Source organism: Ochotona princeps, chromosome 12, assembly GCF_030435755.1.
Source record: "Ochotona princeps isolate mOchPri1 chromosome 12, mOchPri1.hap1, whole genome shotgun sequence".
Classification (NCBI taxonomy): Eukaryota; Metazoa; Chordata; class Mammalia; order Lagomorpha; family Ochotonidae; genus Ochotona; species Ochotona princeps.
Window position 1 is genome coordinate 46,468,907 of NC_080843.1, and position 22,584 is coordinate 46,491,490.

General features: G+C 41.5%; 1 protein-coding gene across 1 annotated transcript in view; it reads right to left on the reverse strand.

The window, feature by feature from the left end:
- Positions 1 to 13,271, reverse strand: part of LCP1 (lymphocyte cytosolic protein 1) — a 50,631-nt gene extending 37,360 nt beyond the window's left edge. The window contains exon 1 of the mRNA XM_058670754.1: positions 13,138 to 13,271. The gene's annotated coding sequence lies outside the window, so the exon portion shown is untranslated. The remainder of the gene's footprint in view (positions 1 to 13,137) is intronic.
- Between the last annotated feature and the right edge of the window lie 9,313 nt (positions 13,272 to 22,584).

A 22,584-nucleotide genomic window follows, 5' to 3' on the forward strand; every position in this document is an offset into this window, starting at 1 on the left:
GGGGACACCCCAGGCTGGGGCCGAGGGGGCTTCTCAGTGACTCAGCTCTTCTCTCCTTCTCCAGGTTGTAGATGCTGATGCTCCCATACTATATTCGGAAAATCCACAGCCTTGCCTCACATTGAGCTTGACCACAAAGACTTTACCTCCCAACTTCCCCCTGCTGAAAGCTCAGGGACTCCCCAGTGCACTTTTCTCTGGAGCCCCACAGCCTCAGGCCCTGACACTTGATCACCTACTACTTTCAAGACTTCTAATGCTGCTGAGGAAAGTCACCAAACACAGACCCGGAGAGCCGGAAATTCAAGCTTTTGGTTTCAGGAACTTCTGAGAAATATGAGACATCAGTAGCAAGTTCACAGAAAACAAGTACTATGAAAAACTGCAATGGATTTTGAAAATTTTTGTCCCCCAAAACACTTTTTCTTTTAATTCCTTATGTCTCTCCAAATTGTTTGACGCCTTCTTGACCTTTAATTCAATTTATTTATTTCCTGAGACCAGGCATTCTTAACTTAGGGTCATAGGCTTCTAAAATTGTATTCATAATGATGGGTAGGTACTTTTTTCCAGGGAAAAAACCCAGCCATATTTCTTCAAAAAGCTGGTCATTCCCAGCTGGTTGTTTCCCATAATCACAGTTTCAGATGTGCTTCGTTCTTCCTTCCACTCTACTTCACGTTCATGTAAAAAGCAGCATTCTGGTTGCTAGGGTAGCTGGAGGGGCCACAAGCATGGGCGGCAATTGGATATTTATGAACTCCACAGATAAATGTCAAGTTTCAAATGCAACAAATAGATTATAGCTATTACATTGCCAAATGTGTAATACAATGAAAGCTTTTCTAAGGGCAGATATTTGGTGCAGTGGTTAAGTTGTCTCTTGGGGTGCCTACATCCTAAAGGAGTACCTGTCTCCTGTGCACCTGATGAGTTTCCTGCTATGGGTGCCCTGGAAGGCTACAGATCATGGCTCAGGTACTCAGGCCTGTGTCATCCACCTGGGAGTCATGGATTGAGTTCCAGGCTCCAGGTTCCAACTTAACCTGATTCTGTTGTGGGCATCTGGGGCAATGAAACCGTAGATGGAGGATTATCTCTCTCTTGCTCGCTCACTCTGTCTCTGGCTTGATTTCTCTTTCAAATAAAAGGAAAGTAAATAAGTAAATAAAAATATTTTTCCTAATTCTAGCTTTCCAATAAAGTATAACCTGGAAGGCAGCAAGAAATGGCTCAAGTAGTTGGGTCTCTTTCACCTACATGGGAGATTTGGACTGAATTTTAATTTCCTGGCTACAACCTGGTCTAGATCCAGCTTTTTGGGTACAGTTGTTGGGAAGTGAACAGTGGATGGTAAAGTTTGCTTTCTCCGTCTTTCAAATAAAATTTTTAAACTAGGGACCAGCGTGATAGCCTAGTGGCTGAATCCTTGCCTTGCACGTGTTGGCATCCCATATGGTGCCAGTTCATATCCCAGCTGCTTCCTTTTCAATCCAGCTCTCTGCTTGTGGCTCGGGAAAGCAGTTGAGGATGGCCCCAAGGCTTGGGACCCTGTATCTGCATGGGAGATCCAGAAGTTCCTGGCTCCTGGCTTCAGATGAGCTCAGCTCTGGTTGTTGTACCACCTGGGGAGTGAACCAGCGACAATCTTTCTATATCTCCTTCTCTCTGTATATATGTTTTTCTAGTAAAAAAATAAATTTTCAAACAATTTTTCAAACTAAAATATTTTAAAAAGAAATCATAACCTGTGAAGATTAAAAATGAATACATGATAAGATTAAACAGAAGGCTGTGGTGGGGGAAAAAAGATCAGGCAAGAGGAACATCAGAAAATGAAAACATCAAATATCTAAACCAGTCCATGCCAGCAAGATGCTGGGACAATTAATTCACATGAACATCTCCAAAGAAACCAGGACTGAAATGATTGGCAGCAAGTGGCAGAAGCGCCAGGCTTGGCAGCCAGGAGACCTAGGGTATGATCTGTCTGTGTTAACTCCAGGCTTCAGTTGGCCTCATTGAGCTTCACTTTCCTCCCTTATATTGTAAGCAATGACATTTCTTCTTTGTTAAAGGTCCCACCGTTCCAGTTAGGACCAAGGAAAGACAAGGTAGGTAGCACTGACATGATTCTAGCAATAGGCAGTGGCACAATCACCAGCCATGGCCTGACCCAGAAGTGCTGTCTGTGAAATGAGCAAGCAGGGGAGTGGGCATCCCCAGGCCAGCTGGCCTCTTGAGCTGGGGGGGGGGGGGGTCTCTGCTTCTGTTCCTGCCTCAGCAGAATGTAGAGCTTTGTGAGATAGGTCCTCCTTGCTGAGCCCAGGCAAATGCCTGTGGCTCAGCTGCTCTACTGCTTAGCTCCAAACAGAAAAATGACCAGCACAGCTTGTAAGGCCCATTTTCTGGGATGTTCCCATCTATAGCTGAAGTCATGCTGCTCCAGTTCACTTCAGTTTTTTTTTTTTAAAGATTTATTTTTATTACAAAGTCAGATATACAGAGAGAGGAGGAGAGACAGAGAGGAAGATCTTCCGTCCGATGATTCACTCCCCAAGTGAGCCGCAACGGGCCGGTGCGCGCCGATCCGAAGCCGGGAACCAGGAACCTCTTCCAGGTCTCCCACGCGGGTGCAGGGTCCCAATGCATTGGGCCGTCCTCAACTGCTTTCCCAGGCCACAAGCAGGGAGCTGGATGGGAAGTGGAGCTGCCGGGATTAGAACCGGCGCCCATATGGGATCCTGGCACGTTCAAGGCGAGGACTTTAGCCGCTAGGCCACGCCGCCAGGCCCAGTTCACTTCAGTTTTTAGGTGAAACTTTGAACAAACTGTCCCAGAAAGGAAGTCACCTACTATTTTCTTCAAAGTATCTAAATAAGGAAACCCTACAACCTCTCTGGTGTCTCATATCTCTACCTTGTAACCTAAATCTTGTCTGATACGATTAAAGCTCCCTCTTTGTTAGGCTAGTCTCAGAGGGAATTGTGCTAGCTGTTCAATTTATAAAAGCGCCATCACATCCTGTGGTGATTGCATCAGGTCCTTCTTTTATTCTTACAACCTGTTTTCTTAAAGGGCTTATTTTCTAGATACTTGATCACTTTCTTTGCTATCTTCTTGATTCCATTACAGGCGTTATAGAAAAAAATTTTAGAAGTTCTTTTCATAATTAAAAACAAAGTTAGCACATAATATATTTCAATACTGGGTATATATTCAAAGCAATGAAATTAGCATGTAAAAAAGATATCTGTACCCCCATGTTTATTGATAATTAATCTTAACAGCCAAGATAGAAAATCAAACTAAGTGTCCAACAATGCATGCTGGGTAAAGACAATGTGACACATGTATAATATGGAATACTATTCAGCAGTAAAAAAAGAATGAAATTCTGTCATTTCTAGAAATATGAATGGAACTGGAAGATGCTTAGGTAAGTGAAATAAGTCAGACACAAAAATGCAAATATCCATGAGCTCATTCATACGAGTATAGACTCTAAAAACAAAGCTGATCTCATAAATGTTGGGAGCAGAAGAGTGGTTGTACAATCTGAGGAGGGTTGAGAGATCTGGGGAGGTGTCAGTCAAAAGACACATAGTTAAGGCTAGAAAGAACAAGTACAAGGTACCTGAACAGCAAGCTGACTGTAGTTAATAATGATACATCATGTACTTGAAAAATGGAAAGGCAACACATGTGAGGGGCTCTTATACACAAGTAAAAACTGCACAGAATCACACCTTTGCTAGCACATGTAACACTCTGCAATGTACATACACCTCAGAACATTATGTTGTACGTGGAGAATACATAGAACTTTATGTCAATCAAAATTTTTAAAATGTTCAGGAAAAAAAATCCCTAGTCAAACTAATCAACGAAACAGCCCCCAGAAAACCAGTAAATTGAATGAGGGACTTAAGGGAACAATATGCTATCATTTCACCTTGTTTGGTAACTCTTACATTATTCCAAAATAAATAACCCATTAAAATAAATAACTGCCACAGGATGCAGAGGTGAAGGGACCTCAGAAGTGATCTGTGTAGCCACTCATTCTCCCACAAAGCTGTGAAATGACACCCAACTTAAAGGACCATCCGACCTCTAGAACACATTTCAGTATCTGGCACTAGAATCCAGGCCTCCCTATTTTCCCCATCATAAGTTGTAAAACTTAAAATAGAATACTGGTATTTAAGAAACGCCTTCTCAACACAGGGGGTGCAAAGTGTCCATGGTTTTAAGCATCCCATTAATATAATTTCATCTATGTTCTCTGCATATGAGGGAGAACAGAACCTGGGTATTGCAAAGGCTCACACTAGGCCTGGACTGCAAATAATGTGCCAAATCATGTATATAAATACCATGTCCAATTCTTCTATTCCCTGGCCTGGGTGGGAGGTTAGATGGTACCATGCACCTTCCAGGTCACTGTGACCATAGCAACGGGAGCGAGTGGCCCTGATTTCATCAGTAAATTGATTCTCAAACTTGCATAAAAACCCTTCTGATTTCCCTTAGCAACCTGAAAGCAAACCAAATTGAAACAATTCACCACAGGATGCCATACCCAGAAGACAAGATGGTCAAGTTGAGAAATGAATTCTGCAATGACAAAGTTGAAAGTAGAGCAGTCATCCTGGTTTCAGGCATTTGGTTCCCCAACACTGGGTGAGAACCTAAGAGTACTCTCTGCTCTCAACCTGGATTCAGGCTTCCACAGTGTGGTTCCTATTTCCAGATCCAGCACTCTAGATCAAGAGCTCACTGCCCTGCCTCAGTGTCCTGTGCACGAGGTTCAGAGGACTGTCTTACCCACACTCCAGGAATCCCAGGAGATGCATGAAACTGTGAGTACACCCAACCACCCCTCCACCGCACCCCACACATGTATACTTATGTACATACACATATACACATACTGTGTTTTTTCTTTTATGTCCGGCAATGTTGCCATACAGTAGCAGCAGAATTAACCTGTTCTATATCCTGGCCTGAGTGGGAGTTTGGTCTGTGCCAGCGTGGTTCTCTTCCTCAGTAGCTCTTGATTCTAGAAGGAAAACATCAGTGTTCTGGGATATATGTTTGTCATCTTCAGTTACAATGTTTATTGCACTGGCTGCAGGAAAAATGTATGCCAAAAAAAATCCCAGCTGTTTCTGCTTAGAAGTCATTTTAGCTTGTTTGTATGCACATAGATTCCTCTTGCTATTACTGTCTCTGATTTACAAAATCCTGCAGTAAATCCAGGCAATGCGGGGCTGGTGGTTAAGATGCCGTCTGACTCCACACTCCACAGACCTGTTAATGCGGCTCCTGGAAGGCAAGAGCAAGGGCTCAAGAGAAGCCCATGGGAGAAAGTTCTCAGACAAGCTGGTCGTTGTGTGGAGTTAGGGAGCACATCCCCACATGGAGGCACATTCTCTCTCCCTGTGCATGTGTATGTACATGTGCGTCTGCCTTTCAAATAAATAAATAACCCAAATAATGAAGAAAGAAAATTATGCAAAGTGGGAAGGGACGTGACTATGTTAGAAATGTGAAAATGGGGGCCTAGGGAGTGAAGCCACTTCCCAAAGTCTCAAAGTGAGTCACTGACTTAGCTCAGAACGGGAAGTAGACTCCCAGGAGTCTTTGTTCGGTTTTAGCCAAGGTATAAGGAAAGTACAACCATGAAGCATCTAAAGAAGCAAAACGTAAAAAAAAAATCCTTCAGAGACAGTTCATGAAACAGGCTTTGTATGGGAGCCCCACGGCTCTAAGGTGTAAATTATAGGACTACCCAGGCCTGGGTACAGTTTACTTATCCTGCAGTCCAAGTGAGCATAAAGGCATTTGAGGTTTCCATAAACCACCCTCAGAAACTAATGATCCTGTTGCCTTTAGGAAATTAGGATCAGTATATACTGATAAAAATAATGAACCAGGAAGCATCACAGCATGGTGAAACCAATGGTGCGTTTTCTGCCTCAGCTACTTCTTGCGATGTGCTGTTGTACGTATTACTTGGATTTTCAGTCTCAGTTTCTTCATCTGTAAGAGGGAATATCAATAATTCAACAAGGTTCACTTCAGGGGGTTGTGATAGGACAAAGTGAGACAGAGTGTGACCAAAGTGCCTGGTAAGAGGAGGGAGAGAGCCAAGGAAAAGAAACAAGCAAGCAAGACAAGGAGGGAATTTTTTTTAAAACTAGAACTTATACAAGTTGACTTTGGTAAACAAACCAAATAATTCTACTACCAATTAGATGATATATTACATGGAGTCACCATCCAAAAGTCATACTTCATTATGTGCATGATATACATGTGTGTGTAAATACATTTAGATTTCACATCCAAACTCTATCTCCAAATATATTTAGTCCAGCTTGTTTTGGCTTTTGGCATCACAACCCTGGAATCCCAGTGTCCTGGGAGCCATAACTCCCACACTATGGCACAGCTGGACAATGACAGCAGCCAGAAGCCAACAGCTCAGGTGTTAGCTGACCTTGTGTTAAGTGATCAAGGGTACTGGCCCTTAGACTTTGCTGTCTGAGGTACTAACAGTGGAAAGTACCTTCTAACATAGTTGAGGAAGTGTGACCAGAGTGGAAAAATGTATAATAATCTGAAGAGAAGTCCAACCACATCCATCATGAGTCACAAAACAACAGAGATCTTTGGGCATCTGTGATGGGGCCAACAAACACCAAGTCCTTCTTTCGGGCACCGGTGCTCAGGAACTGACTGGACCAGCCTGTGTTCTGTTTCTACCTGACCTTTGCTCCCTACTCTCCAGGCAGATTCTCCACTGCAATTTGAGCTTGAAACCAGAGAAATGAACATGTGATCTCATTTTCAAAAAGCTCCTTGGAACTGTTCTTCTAGACTCTCTAATGTCAAGCTCATTTTCAGAAAAGGAGATACCAACAACAAATTGGGAAATAACAGATAAAAGCAGAGGGAAGAAATTTGTATTAGTTTGATGGACTAAAGCGATCTTCACATTTGTCGAAAGTTACAGCTTGGTTGTCAGATATCAATACCAACTTGTAAGGACTATACCATAACATTTCTTTTATCAAAATCTGTAATAAGGGAATAATAATAACTTTACATAGCTATCTGTGGGCACAAATTAGTGACTCCATTTCAAGTGCTTCTCATGATTCCACACTGTCATGATGCTGGGTGTGACAGACGCACACATGGATGGACAACCCACAGAAATGAAAAGGGACAATGAACCCAGGTACAGATCTAACAACAGAACCTGCCTTGTTCTACAGGTGTGGAAGATAGGTTTCAGAGGCTCAGGCACATACTCAGCCTCCATACTTGGTAAAAGGCTGGAATGTGCACCCAGACCTGTCTACATTTGCTCACCCTTCCTTACACCTTATCTTTCACTGTCACACACAGGAATGGCAGATAGTGTGCTGCTTTAAGAAACTATAGGGGTGGACTGGGATTTTAGTTGTTAAGACATCAATTTGGCACTTGTGTCCCACATTGGAGTTCCTGAGTGTGAGTCCTGGCTCCACTCCTCACTCTAGTTTTCTGCTGATACATACTCTGGCAGGCAGAAGATGGCTCCAGCAGTTATGGCCCTGCAACCCACATGAGAAACTTTGATTGGGTTTCCAGCTTCTGGCTTCAGCTTGGTTCAGTCCTAGCAATGCATGGGTATTTAGGGAGGGAACCTGCAGATGTGAACTCTCTCTCTCTCTCTCTCCTTCCCTCCTTCCCTCCCTCTCTCTCAGAAGGAAGGAAAGAAGGGTAAGCAAGCGATCACCTAAAATTCCAGCATCCAATAGGGGCAGTTTGGTTGCCAGCTGCTCCGCTTCTAAAACAACTCCCTGTCAGCGGCCTGGGAAAAGAAGAGGAAGCTGGCCCAAGTGTGTGGGACCCTACCTCCATGTGGGAAACTTGGATGAAGCTCCTGGCTTCTGGCTTCTGGCTTCAGCTTGGTTCAGCCCTGGCCATTACACTATCTGGGGAGTGAATCAGTGGATGGAAGAGCTCTCTGTCTCTGTATCTCTGATTTTCAAATAAATAAATCTTGAAGAAAGGTAGGAAAGAAGGAAGGAAGAAAAGAAGGACAGATAGAAGGAAGGAATTATAGAAGGCTTCTAAGCTTTAAAAAAGCCTGACATGTGCTCAGATGTATGGAGGTCCTGAAAGCACAAATGACAGACAGCAGGGAGGGTGCGTGGTGAGAGGGAAACAGTATCATTACCACCACACAGGTGGAGTCTCAACTGTCACTCTCAGTGGTTGTCATTCTGATGGAAGTTCTCAATGAGAAAGACAATGAGGGGAAAGCACCATCAGAAAAGACCCTCCCAGGCGGCTGCCCTCACCTCCTGGCTGTAGGAAAGCTATAGAAATAGGATGAGAAATAGCAACAGAAATTCAATTTCTTTTTTTTTTTTTTAGGTAAAGGATGGGTGCCAAACCATGCAAAACTGAACACATAGTCTTCAAGTTTTCTCATTTTTCACTTTGTACCACATCACCTAGCATTCTCTACTGTGAACTTGTATTTACATTAGAACTTTGCCTGCTGGAAAATGGGTTGGGTGATGTCATTAAAGTACACATTTAAAAATACTCCACCCAAGATGTATGTCTAATAAATATTGCCTGAGAAATTAGTGAATAGAAAAAATTTTGCAAATCTTGTATAAATATATTTGGGTATCTTCGGATTTCATACATTTGGACACACAGCTTGGACGTATTCCAGTAGCAATGACCAGACAGGGATCAAAATGCAGGCTATTACTCAAATACAAGGTAATTATCTCACTAATTCATTTCCTTGACAATGCATCTAGGAAAAAAAAGGAAAACAAATTATCTGAGAGACTGCAATCCACATGCATATTTCATCTGCCTGCCGAATTTGGTGTCTGGGGTTTTCTGTTTGGGAGAATGTAATCTCTTTTCATTTTATCTGTCAATCAAGAAGAGATGTGTGTGTGTGTGTGTGTGTGTGTGTGTGTGTGTGTGACACAGAGAGAGAGAGAAGGAGAGAGAGAGAGAAGGGGAGAGAGAGAGCAAGTGTGCGCGAGAGACTGTCTATTACTTCTGGACTAAAACGGGAATCAATGCTGCACCCACAAAACTGTGGCTTTGTTAAGTTCCTCAATTTAACTTCTTAGCTTTTCCTTCCGCCAGAAAAACAACTGACCATATTTGAGAAACAACCTCCTTGTAACTTGAAAGTGGGGCTGACACAGCCATGAAGCTAAGCAAACTTATTTTAACTCAGTAAGTGGGTCATTTACCTCTGTTCTTTCACCCACAACTAAAACGATCTTTCATTCTTTCAATTTCTAGGACACCTACATTTAGCCATTATGATACAATTACAGATATATGTTCTAGAGTATAAATACTGAGGTGTTTATATCCATCACAGCAGCCTAGAAAATGGGAATGCCACTTGAATAAAATTGTTGTAAACTTTCAAGTCTAAAAATGCTTTTAAGGTTTTGAGGCTAGAGATTATGTTTTGTGATCCACACTTGGGTCTCTAAATTGATTAAAAATATCAACTATTCATTTAAATTTACAGAGAAGCTGAATATTGGTGTGGTAGACACATATTTACCCTGCTTCATAGAAACAGCTGTATCATCAACCTTATTTAGGGGAGGTTATGACTACTTGAGTTTTACTTCAGGACTCTGGTATTAAAAAACAACATAGTTTGCTGCCTGTTGATTCCTGGAGTAGCCCTAGAATTTTTACAGTTAATACAATTTTATTCAACTGTAGAAAATTAAACAGGTGAATGAATGAATTCCCTTTTGATAGAAAGTAAAAGCCTCTTCATAATTAAATGCTTTAATAAGTAAATAAAGAGTTAGAAAAATACCCAGTTAAAAGTAGGTAGGAAGTAATTATTAGCCGTTATTATTTGCATGATAACATGAAACTCATCTGCCTTCCCCACTGTTGTTTGCAACATTGTACAAGATGGGGTCATTAGGCAATAGCTGGGAAGACTGATGTAATTACTGGGATTGACAAAGCAAACCGGGAACACTCAACAGTCTCAGATAGGATGTAGCATAAGGAGAGAACTGGGGAAAGCAACAAGGAACTTCTCTTCGGGCAATGTCAGGGCTGCAGCAGGCGGAAGGGATGGTCCTGGGACTGACCATGTCATCGTAAATTCTAGGAGTTCACAACAAAAACAACGGGGATTGAAGAGGTGAATTGCCACCTGGCATAATAGGCATACAGAAAATTCTTTGAATCTGCAGACACTGATTCATTTTGTATGTTCATGAACTCTAATTCCAATTTTTATTTCTGAAGTAGGTAGAATGTAAGTGACTAGGATTATTCAATTGATACTTGTGAGTTAAGAAACTACCAAATCAACAAACTCTAGGCAGAAAGTTAGATGAAACTAAGTGATGTCACTCAGCAATATAATCTACTGTTAGTTATAAAATCTAGTGGCTTTATAATTTACCTTTATAAACTTTGATTTCATAGATATAATTCAATGAGCAAGTTTCTTAATTTTATATAACCTAATCACAACATTTATTTGCCATTTCTCCTGTATTCACAAAGGGTACTATAGAGGAAGCTAACTTCAGAATTTTTCAAGAACAATTCAAACATTAAATAATAGCTTATGATTTCTGTTCTTATGCTTTCTGTTTTCAGAGATGCCCGTTTTGGTAAGAGTAGTGAGTTTTACCTCAATGTCTTTATTTAGACTAAAATAATGAGATTATATATTGTTTCTGTATGTTAACATAATTGTATAGTTTCATACAACCCTTGAGGTCAATGTCTTTATGGCATTTTGAGACTAAAATGAACCGTAAGCATGGTAGAGTATAAAACATCACATTTTTGCTGTACCTTATTTCATATCAACTACCATAAGAGATCAATAAATATTCAGTTAAAAAGGAACTAAGGAAAAATCTTCAATGCAGTAAATAAATTAGCACCTAGTATGAGCTACAGAAGATGGAGAAAGATCTCAAGTCTACCAGCACATAAGGACTTAGAGCTAAAATAATATGATTCATGCTACACTTACTCCAGGAACAGTAAGTGGGAATGGGGGCAGATGGGGAAGGGTTCCAAAGGGGCATGCTGCTTAAAGTGAGCCTTGAAAAATGATTGAAATTTTTACAAGAAGAAAGCAATTAAAGGAATAGTTGGAGTGAAAGAGCATGGAACTTTCTGGTGGCTTGTGGTCTAGAGCAACCAGAGAGTGGGGGATGGGGGAGGGGGGTAAGACAAAAAGGAAGTCGCAAGAAATAAGGTTGGGGAAGTGAGCTGAAACAAGTTTACGAAGGTACAATTTCCTTTTTTTTTTTTTTCACTAAAATCATGTACTAATGAAAAGAAAGTCGATCTCCAATCTACTACTACATGAAACTTTTAATATATCTTTATTTGTTGATCCCCTCTCCAAAAAGATCAGAGGAAATTATACATGAAGTTAAAGTACTGAAATTATTTCTCAGATTGCTGATTCCTTCAGAAGGAGTCAAAAATTCAAATGCTACAAGGAAATCACCCCTGAGATTAGTAGTAAATGTCTTCCTAACTACAACTCAGTGGCACTGGTTCAGAGGGCACAGCCCAGAAAGTTCTGCCCTAATGGTACTGGAGACTAAGCTCCACAAAGGGGACTGGACGCTCGGTGCAGCACATTAGGCAGCCTAAACTTGATTTTATAAAATGACTTTATTTAACTTTGAATTACCTTTGTCATTTTAGTTCCTTCCCAAATATGAAGAAAAAATACTATAATTTCATTACTTTCTAATTTATTTTATTCTAAATATGCCTACTTAATTAAGAAAACACTGCTTTTTTTTTTTTTTTTTTTTTTTTTTTGGTTTGTACTTTTAAGAGATTCCAGCCCCTCTCACTGATTCCACGTTTTGGCTAGTTTAAGACTATTAAGATGGTAGGTTGCAATTCATATTGATGGATCCAGTTTGTAATTTTGAGAAATCACATACTAATGGTTAGTTCCATTCAAATGTGCCCACACATTCTTTAGATAAGTTTTATTTGATGGGTATCAAACATAATAAGTTTATATAAATTCACAATCAAGAAGTCTGTGGATAACCCATCTTTATTTATCCACTGAGGGCTTTTAAAAGTGTTGCTTTAAGGGAAAATTTTTGAGAAAACAAGTTGCTAATACTTGATTAAGAAAAAAAATAAGTAAAAAAAATAAGACTTTAATAAGTATGCCAGTTGCTGTCTCCATTTCCAGTCCAAAGGACTGTCAATGGCTCATTGTCTGATTGTAGTAATAAAGTCAAATCTGACGCTTCAAGATTAATCATCTCTGTTTCAGCAAAGTTTCTGGAATACTCCATATTAATTTTGTAAGAATTTCTATGATAGACAGAAGGCTTTCCCCCAGAATAACTGGAGCATGCATTTGTACGGTCATAAGTTTTACAAATAATTCAGACAATCTTCTAAAAAAAAAAAAAGCAGCGCAATTAAGCAACACAAACAGCCTTTATTTTTAGAGACCAAATGGAAAAGACTTTGTTTTATATTCCATGTGGCTATGAAGCACACCCATTAAAAACCGTTGGCGCCAAAAATCACTCTATAACCCAATGTCAGATTCAATACCATACGACTTGAGATGTTAATACATTCACTAACATCCTGTAACACAGTTTTTAGAAAAATAGAACCTCAGGAGCTAAAATTAAACTAACCCCATTAGGCCAAGGAGTAGCACCATCTAGATGATCAATAACCACTTTGCTGAAAACATTCTAAAGTAGATAAAATCACAGTAAATAGTCTTCCTGAAGCAAAGCAACAGAAATAAATCTGAGCACAGTTTGTCTTAAAAAGGTCAAAATAAACCCGGAAACATACCTTTGGAGGCATGATTACTAGGGACAAGTCAAGAATCTCCCAATCCTGAAACCTAAGTGGCTCCATCCCAGCCTGTTGAATGCGCATAGCTTGGCTGGTCTGAGGGCAGCAGGGTTCCTAGCAGGTTCAGGTGACAGGTGCTCAGAGCTCAAGCATCCCCGCAGCCAGATCTACAATCCCCTCAGAGCTGCACAGTATCATAAACACTTAAACACAAAGAAGCAAAGTTACCTTTTAGAAAAACTGTCTTCAGCAGTCCTGGAACTGGTGTGGGACCAAGAACCTCCTCCTTTCTGATCTGCAGAACAGCTTTGTCAAGCCCGGGGTGTGTGGTCACAAGGCAGGAAGTGACTAGAATGACAAATCATCAGCCAGGAAAGAAATAGATTTTGTCTTTATAAGGACATTTTACTTAGAGCCTTTTTTTTTCTTCATGTCTCCTCCTCCACCCAAAATCACCTGACGGAACAGGTCACACTGAAATTCAGATGCCTCTTGCCACTTCCTCTTCATAAGCATTTTGCTCTTCTCTTTCTGCTCCAGCTGTCTGTAGGGAGGCTCCTTAAACCTTTGTGAATGCAAACAGCAACACAAGGTCAGCCTGCTACCCTGATTTATTTTGTCTGATCCTAGCTGCAAAGGCAAAACCCAAGCATGTACAGAAAAAAATTACTAATTTTTAACAAAAAACAAAAGTCCAAAATGAATAACAAAAAAGTGGTAGTGCACCTGAAGCCAGTTGGAAAGAACTTCTTTGGGAAAGCCCCGCCCAAGCTGAAAGCAAGCCTCCTTTGAGTCCCCTAACAATGATCTACTGAGACAAACAAAACCAAGTGAGCTTTAGAAGAGAAAGGCATGAAAGGAAAGAGTCCTATATTATTTACTCACCTTTTAAAATCTATAGAACATCTACAGGCTAAGGACTGCTTTAACCCAAGTAAAGATTTCAGTTATTTAGATGTTCCATCAAAGGGCAGCAGTAGAACCACAGGTGGCTGCTACAGAGAAAAAGGAAGCTTAATTCCTTCATATAGATGAGATTTTTTTGAATGCATATTTTATAAAATTAGCAGGGGAATAAGGAGTTCTGTTCTCTGCCCAAGCTCATCCTATGAAAAAGCCTCAAATGCTCACAGCAGCTGTGATTATGCCCCGCCCTGGGTGACATTTACTAGATATTAAACATGACCTCCACCCTGCCCAGAGACCATATATGGTAAATTAGTTATGAATCCGCTGTTCAGGAAGGAAGACAGGCTCTATGCCAATGCTCCCAGGTAAGATGGTGAGTTGAGGACATTTGATCACATTACATGCATTCTAATTTCCTAGGAACTGTGGATCTGTTGAGGAGTAGCACGATTCTGATTGGTTGTAGGGCTACCCTTCTACTTGCTTTGCTTCTTGGATTGTTCATCTAGGAAGTTTCTGTTTCTGATCTCAATTCTTAATTGTTTTGCTGCTTGACGTAATTCATTAGCCAGTGTCTTAGATGCCCACAGGAGTCCTTCTCCCATCTTGGGAAGAGGAGAATGGTGAGGGATGGCAGAGATTCAGTCCAGTGTAGAAATGGCTCATCTCACAGAGAAAGACCAACCCTGTTGTGATTCCCCACAGGTAAATGGCACCAGGATGTCTCCATTGCACAATTACTTCCAATCTATGCATTGCAAGAAGCTTCAAAAAGCATCTAAATTCTTTTAGGACACCAGTGGCCCCTAAAATCTGTGCATCACTGGTACAGTACTGAGCACAGTAAAGTTCTAGGGGTCTCCACTCAGGTGCCAATAGGCATCACTCAGGGCTCAGAAGACCCTAGGACAATGCTCTCATGGTGAGATTTGCAGTGACGCTGGGTCTCCCCAGTCTGGTTCCTCATGGATTGAAGGGGAGCCAGTATTAGGTTTCTTTATGTGGGAGAAGGAAGACAGCAACATGGTGTATCTACTGGGCCCTCGGCATCTGAAACCCAAAGAATCTATAAGGAAAAGGGCAATATGTATCTACGCATAGGTTCTACAAGTGTGTGAGTGATTGTAAAAGCTGCCAACTGAGAAGAAGTAAAAACCAATCACCACTCAGGCAGTTCCAAGTCTAGCAGGGTTTTTCCCACATAAGTAAATACAAGCCATCTGTAATAGAGGGTGGAAAAGGCAGTATGATAGGAAGCAGACATAGATTAGAGCAGAGCTGACATCTGAAGATGGGGAGGTATGCACAGTTATGTCTAGCACCTGGGTCAAGTCAAAACAAGAATTGAGGATTCCAGACAACAGCTAAATTGTAGAAGATAAAACCAATGAGTTGAACATTGTTTCTCCCCACCCAGTTGGCAGATTCCTCCTCTATGATAGCACCAGATGAGCTCTGGCTCCACATCACAGCCACCCACTACCCCTTTAGCCATATCCTAGACCAGCTCAAGGCCTGCCCTACTGTCTCAGTCTCAAACTCTTAATCAGCTACTCAGTGACTAAGTCTACCCTGGTGGAAGCAATTGTTCAGGTCTTAGATCGAGGTATTTGGGGGGAGGAAAACTTTATCACTGTCAGAGTTTGAGACTGCTTGTGCATTGTGAGAATAAACAGAACATAGACTTTTGATTTTACTACTGTTGTCATATTCAAAACAGACAATACACCCTTTGACGGCTCCTGTCCTCCACACAGCTAGCTCTGCTGCTGCCTGTTCCACATCTTCACTGGCCTGTGCTGTGCCTTCACTCTGATGCTCTCACCCTCCCTGATTTCATCTCACCCCCAGGGGCTGGCTCTTAAGTCTCTAAACTCATGTCCTGCCCTCTGATCAATCACCTGCTACTTTTGAACTTCTCCGATCGCTGCTGAGCAAAGGCACAAAAACACAGATTAGATGCTAGAAATTCAAGATGTTCAGTGACTTCTCAGAAATCTGAGGGCTTTCCTGAAAATACACAGAAAATGTGTACTGTGAAAGACTGTGTGGGCTTAAAAAATGCACCAAAATAAACTTATCTTTTAACTTCATTTTCCCTACCCCTAACCTTTTTGAAGACCTTTAATTCACATTCTTTAATTTTGAGAACGGTCTCAGTCTATCATATATAAGTCTCTATAATTGTATTTTTAATTATATGCGGGTAATTTTTGTAGGAAAAAATAATATTATTATATTATTAAAGAAATCACAGATCCCAAAATGCTCGGCATCTACTCTAAATTCATTTTTCCTGCCTCAGCTTCTCACTCTAACCAACCTACATTCTTTCCTGACCCACGATTCCTCTGCTGTCCCATATTGATTGTGATGAGTCCAAGCCATTTGAAAAGAGCTTCCATGTGTAGTGCTATGTGCTCTTACAAGATGCATGTTTTCTTCCTCCTCTCATCTTTCAATCAACATGTATCCCCTAGCTTTCCTACCATCCTCCCATCTTTTAAATTCAACCAATATTCCGTTTTCACAATGATTATTGAAGTATCCCTGAATATGGAGTGATCTATGTGTATCTTTCTCAGGTGCTTGGTTTCTATGCATTATTACTAATTCTGCACTAAACTCCCTCAACTGAGCTAAAATAGAATAAAACCATGTAGGCAAGAAGGAAATCCATTCCTTTCTTTCTTGGAGAGGTCTTTCTTAGAGTCCTTGTTCCTCCAGTCTGGCCATGCTTCCCAGCTGCCCTCAGGAAGATTTTTCCATCTTCACCATGGGGACCCTGTCTTCCAGCTCAGGGCTGGATCACCTGTTAGTGGACCACACACCTTCCACTTTCTTGTTCTGCTTCCTTGAGTAAACACATGCTCTAATAGAGCCCTGAGAAAGAGCATGCAGAACATAAATTTGCTAAGACATTTTATAGTGGGCCACAGAGTGTTCTATTATCCTTTTTTTTTTTAAAGATTTATTTTATTTTCATTACAAAGTCAGATATACTGAGAGGAGGAGAGATAGAGAGAAAGTGGAGCTGCCGGGACCAGAACCAGCGGCCATATGGGATCAAGGCGAGGACCTTAGCCACCAGGCCACGCTGCCGAGCCCATGTGTGTTTTATTATTCTTGGAAGCCCACTGGGAGTTGTGTTCTCTCAGAATGTCCCAGCACGCTCCAGGCTTCCAGTGCTGCTGCTGAGGTTACTGATACAATCCCAAGTTACGGCTCTTTGCATGTCATGTTTGTTTTGTTTCTGGATTATTTTTAGGGTTCTTTTGTCTGTTCTCACTCACTGATAGGTATTTCATGCTCTCGTTTTTTAATTATTATTTATTATTTTTAATTCATTAATTACATTGTATTATGTGACACAGTTTCATAGGTACTTGGGTTCTCCCCACCCCTCCCCAAACCCTCCCACCATGGTGGATTCCTCCACCTTGTTGCATAACCACAGTTCAAGTTCAGTTGAGATTCCCCCATTGCAAGCGTATACCAAACATAGAGTCCATCATCTTATTGTCCAGTCAAGTTCAACGGCTTCTTAGGTATACCCTTTCTGGTCTGAAGAAAGAGCCAGCAGAGTATCATCCCAGTCAATTGAAAGCTCCAACATGTTATGAATGTTATATGTTGTGTATAAACTAAAATTGAAATGTAAGTGAGGTGGTCACAGAAGGTGGCTAGGAACTCGCATTTACTTTTAACATATTGGTTACTCATTACTATGTCAATTAATTCCATAATGATGTAAATTTTTGTTTTTTTTTTTTTAAAGATATTATTATTGGAAAGCCGGATACACAGAGAGAGGAGAGACAGAGAGGAAGATCCTCCGTCCGATGTTTCACTCCCCAAGTGAGCCGCAACAGGCCGGTGCTGCGCCGATCTGAAACCGGGAACCTGGAACCTCTTCCAGGTCTCCCACGTGGGTGCAGGGTCCCAAAGCTTTGGGCCGTCCTCTCCTGCTTTCCCAGGCCACAAGCAGGGAGCTGGATGGGAAGTGGAGCTGCCGGGATTAGAACCGGCGCCCATATGGGATCCCGGGGCTTTCAAGGCGAGGACTCTAGCCACTAGGCCACGCCGCCGGGCCCCATGCTCTCTTTTAATCTTGACATTCATATCTTTCAGGTTTGGAAAGTTCAGTCTCTTCATCTTCCTTTTCTCAGTCTTTCTTTAATGTTCTCTTTCCCTAAGATTACATTTACTTGCATGATGTGCCTCTTGGGTTGGTCTCTAATTTTTCTTTCTTTGGCACATTTTAGCTCTTGGTTTCCCTGTTTTACTATTACAGGTGTTTTTTTTTTTCAACATTATCTTCAGAGTTGCAACTGAATTTTAAACTTCTGCTATCGTTGTCTAAATTTCTTTGTTCTGTGTTATTATCACAGAAGATCAAACACTAGATAGTTTATAATAAGCCAGGCACTCCTTGGCTTACAGTTCTGGAGAAAGGGAAGTCCAATATCAAACGCTAGCATCTGGCAAGATCTTTATTGCTGTATAATCATATAGCAGAATACAAGAAGGCTAGAGGATAGCTTTTCATAACGGCAATTCATCATGGCTGAATGACTTTTTTTTTAAAGAATCCATCCTTAAATCGAATTCCAGCATGAATTTTGGAAACATTCAAATTATAAAAATAGCCAAAACCTTTTTCTTTTTGCCTGAATGTTTCCTTTTTAATAGCAAAGTAGCAGTCAGGTCCTCACATGGGCAATGCTTCTGTTTTTACTTGTACCCTGCACTCTTGCTTTCAAAGGTCCTGGTGCTCTGCTGAGCACTCATTGTGGGGTCTGAGCTGCTTTCTTTCACTCCAGGCATGAGATTCAGCAGGTCATATGCGCTAAAGTAGTTTCCATATACTTCATGGCCTCCAAGAATCAGTTGTCATCTCTTGTGTACTACCATTATTTGACATCAGCCCGACCTATTAGAACTCCAAGAGGCCATGACTGAGATTGTTTTGTTAGTTCTTAATTGCTATATTGAGCATTTCAAAGATATTTATTGAACAAATTCATGAAGAGGCTGAAGCTCAGACTTGAAGGATGAGATGAAAAGGAAAGGAGGAAATAAGCTCTAAGCACAAGGGGATGATCACATGTGTGAATGATCACAGGTGAGGGAAATGAGCTGCATCAAGAACCTGACAACAGTCGAGAATACAGCTGGAAGTTAGTACAGAGAAAGGGGAAAGCCGGCAGATTTACCCTGTGAGGAGTTCATGGGGCATCAGTTTAACTCACGCTGGGGAGTTTGTGCTTTGCGTGTTAGGGTTTGTCAGCAAAACAGAATAATAGGGTATGTACACAGGTGTGCATGCATGAAATACACTCAAATCCATTGTAGGGAATTGCCTCATGTGCCCCTGGAGAGTGACAGTTTCTTTAATCTGCAGGGAGACCAGAGGAGCCAATGGTTTAGTTCTAATCTGAAGGCAGGAGCCTCAAGATGCAAGCAAAGCCAATTGCTCAGTTTAAGACCAAACAGATAAGAAAGCCAGTGTCCCAAGTCAGGTAGTAAGTCAGAAAAATTATCTTTTATTTTGGAGAAGTTCAAATTTTGTTCTGTTTTGGCTTTTAATAGATTGGAAGAGGACCATTCTAATTAGGATCCTTTTCTCAGACTCCCACAAAATCATTACCCTTATCCAGAAACACTGCCACAGAAACACCAAGAACAATGTTTGAACAACTCTTGGGGTATCTCTTAGTCTAGTCAAGTAGACATAAAATTAATGAATATGTAAGTCCAGCGCGGTAATCTAGTAGCTGAAGTTCTTGCCTTGCATGAACCGGGATCCCATATGGGTGCTAATTCGTGTCCCAGTGACCCTGCGTCCCATCCAGCTTTCTGCCTGAAGCCTGGGAAGGCAGTTGAGGATGGCCCAAGGTCTGCACCAGGTTGGGAGACCTGGAAGAGGCTCCGGGCTCCTGGCTTCGGATCAGCTCAGCCCTGGCCATTGCAGCCACTTGAGTGAATCAATGGATGGAAGATCTTTCTCTCTGTCTCTCCTCCTCTCTGTATATATCACTTTCCAATATAAATAAAATAAATCTTATTTTAAAAATTAATAAATATGCACCATGAATAACAAGCAGTTATGTTAGAATTTGTGTTTGTGTCCCTGAACTGCTACCAAAAAACTATCATAAACAAGATGCTTTTAAAATAACGGAAATATAATTTCTCACAGTTCTGGACTCCCGAGATCTGAAGCCAAGGTTGTTGAATTGTGAGAGAACCTCTTCCTTGCCTCTCCTAGATTCTTAGGGTTTGCTGATAACCTTTGGCCTCCTAGACCTCACCCCTAATAGTGCCCTCTATCCAAATAAATTTGTGTCTGAATTTCTCCTTTTTAAGAGAAGATAGGCTCACCCTCAGGTCCCATCCTAATAGTTATTATCTTAACTTGGACATCTCTACAGACTCTAATTCCAAATAAAGGCACAATCATTGACGGGAAACTCAAGACTTTAACATTTTGGGCAGGATACCACTTATACGTGTCATAAATGGAAGTGACACAATCAGATCTCTGCTTCAGGAACAATGAATGTAATAAGACATCAAGGAAAGGAGGAAGGATGGAAAGAATAAAGACCAGTTCATGTCAGAATTTTTTCTGTTGAGCTAATAGTGGCAGCAAGACATAAACAAGGTGAGTAGATTCAAGAGACATTTTCTAGATGGAAAAGGTGAAAAAAGGCTTACTGACTACAGAGGGAGAAACAAATGGGATAAAATAGAAGGAGAAGTCAAAAATGACCCAATCTCTGGAAAGCAAACTGGGTGATGGAGAGTGGAGACATGCAATGAAGCAGGGAACTCGGCAGGAGTAGTTTGCAGAAGAGGGTTATGAATTCAGGAGGCACTGTGTAATCCCACTAGGGTCTCCCAGTCCTTATTGGACTTCATCACCCTTCTGAAACTCATCTCCCCTTAGTTGTCAATGACTTTATCTTGGTGAGACATGTGGCATTGTTAAAATATCTCTTAGTTTCCAAACTCTTTTCTCCATTAACAATCAATATTTAAGTGCAAGATAGATCGTTCTATTTTTGAAATCCCACCATCACCTCAAATACATAAAACTGGAGTCATCACCTTTCTGACAAGAAAGCAGCAGCCTCCCCAACCCCTCCTGGTCACTCCTGCTGATCCAAGAGGGACCAGAGTTCTCCCTGGGTCCTTAGTTCCCACAGGTGGTTACATTTATTCTGCCCTGACAGTCTGCCCCAAGTTTGTTCTTTCCATGCCTCTTCTGCCTTGTTATATTTTAGATTAACTTCATGATTTCCTATCTCACCGCTCCTCAATCCCTCCTGCTTATCAGTTCCACATTACTCTTCATACTGCATTTCCTATCACTTTGCTGTTCATGATACATACAAAATTACTTATCAACTCCAGGCTAATATCCAAACCCTGCTCGACCCACTTCTCCAGCTTCATATTTACAACAGAAGCACTCCAGTGCCTTCGTGCCACTCTGACATTAATCCTCCAAAGTGCCTGGCACATTTCCATGAGATTCCTGTCCATTCTCTCCCTACCTGACATCCCCACTCCTTATATCTATAAATGGAGTCAGTCTCCAAGCACAAAGACTAAGACAAACTATGCAATTTTGGGACCTCAGTGAAAAACGACAGTATCAGATCCTTTGTTAAGAAATTAAGAATATTCAGAGGCTAGCACTGTGGCATGGTGTGTTAAACTGTTGTCTGCAGTGCCAGCATTGCTAATGGGTACTGGTTTGATTTGTGATTGCTACAGTTACGGTCTAGCTCCCTGATCATGTACCTGGGAAAGCAGTGGAGGATGCCCCAAGTCCTTGGGCCCACATAACCATGTGGGAAATCCAGATGAACCTCCTGGCTCCTGAGTCAGACCCAGCCAAAGCAATCATGCAGGGTGTGGGCCAACAGTTCCATCTCTGACTTCCCCTCTCTTTCTCTAATTCTGTCTTTCAAATAAAATACTTACTTTGGGCCCGGCGGCGTGGCCTAGGGCTAGAGTCCTCGCCTTGAAAGCCCCGGGATCCCATATGGGCGCCGGTTCTAATCCCGGCAGCTCCACTTCCCATCCAGCTCCCTGCTTGTGGCCTGGGAAAGCAGGAGAGGACAGCCCAATGCATTGGGACACTGCACCCACGTGGGAGACCTGGAAGAGGTTCCAGGTTCCCGGCTTCGGATCGGCGCGCACTGGCCCATTGCGGCTCACTTGGGGAGTGAATCATCGGACGGAAGATCTTCCTCTCTGTCTCTCCTCTGTGTATATCTGGCTGTAATAAAATGAATAAATCTTTAAAAAAAATACTTATTTCAAAAAATAAATTTAAGAGTTGTTAGATCATGACAGCAGAACATTAAATGAACTGTGGAGTCCTTCTGGGCACAGCACCCTGGGAGAGTTCAGGCTGCAAACCCATGAAGTTGGCCCTGACCAAGAAGCCTTCCTAGACATCCAATTTAGTTTTTCTTCTTCTAATACCTAGAGAACATTTTTATAAGCCGCTCAGGGCATTTTTGTATGCCACATTTCATTGTCCGTCTTTATAGTTATGTATCTGAATATGTTTGTAGTACCTTCACTCATTAATAAGTTCATATGAAGAACATACATACTATGATGGGATAATAGAGACTATCATATCCAGATGTGAAAATACAATGTAGTATGCATCCCTACTTCCAAATCAAAGATGGAATCCCAATGAAAGTGTTGGACATCTCTAGACAATGAGATGCTGGACTG